The sequence below is a fragment of the Plasmopara halstedii genome (genome assembly GCF_900000015.1).
Source record: "Plasmopara halstedii genome assembly, contig: Scaffold_1211, whole genome shotgun sequence".
NCBI classification, from domain to species: domain Eukaryota; phylum Oomycota; class Peronosporomycetes; order Peronosporales; family Peronosporaceae; genus Plasmopara; species Plasmopara halstedii.
The window spans coordinates 962,920-966,420 of NW_020188126.1; positions in this window are offsets into that span (position 1 = coordinate 962,920).

Sequence of the window (3,501 nt, forward strand, 5' to 3'; positions counted from 1 at the left end):
AGGAAAGCGCAGCTCAAGCTCTCGGTAACCGAGTACTGCGCAATACAAGCTCTGGGTAACCGAGTACCGCGCAGCGCATTGTCAACGACGGAGTCGCACGATCAAGAACACAGACGCGATGTCTACTCCCGACCGCGCACCACCTTCGCTACGGGCAATGGATAACCTCGTCGAGAATTTCGAGGTAGTCGACCACGAGTCGGATACTCCTTTCCCAGGATGGATAGAAGAAAAGGGCGAGGTGCGCCAGTGGTGCAACGTCAGCCCTGCTCGAACCATGCGGACGCCGTGTCCGATTCTCGAACTCTCGACTTCCGGGGAAAGTGGTGTCACTACCAATGACCCCGACGAGGCACAGAAGCAGCACCTGGATGCTGTCCGCAGGTCGGCTATCATACGCGCGCATCCACGGTCGGTCCTTGACCCTCGTGTGAAATACGGCTTCCACTCGGCAGACTCCGCTACCGAATCAAAGGTCCCGATCACTCAAACGTTGAACGTGTTCGTGTTCGACCCCCCCCGGCCATTACCCAAGCTGAGTTTGACGAACAAAATCTCTTGGGCTCGCATCATGGTTTGTCAGGAGATCCCGGTGGATACGTACCGCACTCGACATTTTGCTCAAGAAAGGGGCGCTCCATGGACGATTCCCGTGGAGCTCGCTCCTGGAAAAACCGCTACAGATGCCGAAGAGCTCTTTGAGCGATGGGTGCAGCGGCATTGAATAAATTTCAGCTGTACAACTTTTCGTTAAGCCACACGAAGGAGGACGCGCGCGTGAATCACCATCTTCGGTTTGAGTTTGCCAAACTCAAGGCGCGTTTCCTTCGGACTGTCGCCCTGCGACGTATGGGTAAATATCACGCTCTTGCGAGCTCTGTGGTCTCTCAAACGGGTGGATCTGCGACCGCATCAGCTTAGGTCATTGCTTGAGCTCAGCTCATGACCCTTCGGCTTCCCTGGCTATTGCCGAGAGGCCTGGTACGTATGACGACGCGAAACGTCAAGATCCCTCCGATCACAAGCGTTCACGACATCTGGACAGCCTTGCCAAAGTGGCACTCCAAACTCCCACGAGTTCTCGAAGTCGGTGTTTTCCCAACAGATTGGATTTGACCCTGGCGATCACGTCGACCCACAAGACGTTCCACGTGATAATGGACACCACCATTCTTGTCGTGAAGAGTCGGCGGCAGACGATGACGACTGAAATGATCGCCATCCGGTGACTCGCCATGCTCTTCGAGCTTGGGGGCGAGGTCCGTCGTGATAGGAACTCCGCTGAGCATCATTCTGGGATCGCATACTGCTGCGCGGACGATTTAGAAAGCGTGGAGCACTTTGAGTACCGGCTGCCTTACGTTAAAGACTATCGCTCTCTGTTAGAGCAGCTCCTAGCCGTTCGCAGACAAATGCGTCGCTTCATGCGAAGAAGGAGCGTTTAGCCCCATAATAGATTGAGATCGTTGCACTCCACGCACAAAAACAGTTGCTGGTCTAGCTTCTGGGTCGTCGAGCGCCTGTGGGCGCCTCTCCGACGCCAAGCTTCCGCGATATTCTGCGCCGGATACCGGTACAGCTTGAGCAGCCCACATAAAATACAGGTTGGGTGCGCATCCGTTTCGGAAGCTTTAGCGTATACGCAAGGCCCCGCATGGCCACAACCTCGAAAGTTCATATAAATCGTTGACGGAGCTTTGTCTTAAGACAAAGAATGTTACATGGGTAGGGAGATTTTTAGCATCTCATAAAACCAGGTCTCCGATCTCAATGTTTCCACGATTTTTTATGCTTCTTCCCTCTGCATATTCCTTCTGCATGTCTTGACTTTCAGCCATCGCATCGCAAAGGTATTGTTAGACACTCAGTCTGGTAGACAGGAAGTCGTTGATTTCATCACAAACAGTGAGAGAGATAGCCGCTCAGCTATTCCCCACACAAATCCTTCACGTGAAGCCGATGAATGAATGCACTGCATTGTTTAGAGCGAACCCTACAATAGGCAAAATGGCGCTCCAGCGCTTCGGAGTCTCAGCACAGATGCTGCGAAGGACGTCCTTGACGACGCGATTCACGCACTCAGTTTGACCATCGGTCTGCGGATGGTCCGCTGTTGATATACCCAGCATCTTGAAGATAGTCGACTTAGACTTCCTAGTGAAGCGTGGGCTCTTCCAATTGACTCCGGGAGTCCATGTTGTCTAAAGACACGATCCGCGAACAGCGCCGCCATACCCACACCGTCGATGGCGTCTGGAACCGTCGCAAGATGAGCCATCTAGTTCAAACGGTCGACAAAAGTAAGACGTCCGTGTTGCCCGGCGAGTCCATCGGTTGGCCATCCACAAAGTCTAAACTCATGGACTGCCAACACCTGGAGGGTACCGGTCAACTGACCAGTGGCGCCACCGCATTTAAAGAGGGTCCAACCCTTTGACACGTCTCACACGTGGTTCGCACATAGGTGCTCGTCCATTCGTACAGCTTGGGCCACCAGTAGTGGCAGCTCACCGCGCTGTACATCTTCTCACGACCGAGATGACTACTGAGTGGGGTGCCCTGGGCCTCATAGAGGTTTGGTTACTTCAAATCCTCATCGCGAGGAGCCACAATTCATGGCGTATCCGTCGAGTCGGTGATATGATAAAGTTACCCATTATTGAATGAATATCGTTGCAACCGTGCACGCAGTCGCGACGATAACTTATTGTCCGAGGCCCAAAACTCCTTGCTCTCGAGAGCCCGTAGCAGCGCTACGCACATATCATCACCCGCGTAAGCGGCGCGGATCAAATCTGCCACGGACGACGTCACTGTCGTGACATAAGTGAATTCCGGTCTGCGCGAAAACACATCAGCTAAAGCATTCTGCTTTCCCGGTTTATACTCCACCTTAAAGTTATATTATGCAAAGAATGAGAGCCCCCTGGTCATCCGCTGCGCGAGGTGAGGCAACTGAGTCACAGTGCGTAATGACGCATGATCTGTGTAGATCACAAAGGTCTTAGAACCAAGCACCATGAAGTTGACAAGTGCAAACTTAACGCAAGTAACTCCTTGTCGTGAACTAAATAGTTCGATTTTGAACAGCCGATGGCGAAGTCCGAAGCATCACAGACGACACTAATAGGACGATTGGGGTCTAGCAACGCCAGTATTGGTGCATGAAACAGGCTGTATTTAACCCTGTCAAAAGCCTTCCGATGCTCGATGTTCCATCACCGTTCCGCATCCTTCTCAAGGAGATTCGACAATGGCCGTGTCATTTCCGAATAATTTGCGCTATACTTGTGCAAGTAGTTGATGAGGCCAAGCCACTTGCGCATGTCCTATTGATTCTTTGAAATCGGCAGTCTACAGCCTTGACCTAAGCGGGATCCACTAGAAGGCCACGCTTTCCATATGCACCCTAAAATGGGGATTTCTCTGGCCCCAAAGATGAACTTGTCTGCATTAGCATACAGCTTATTCGTGCGCATGCGCTCGGCACCTCTCTTAAAT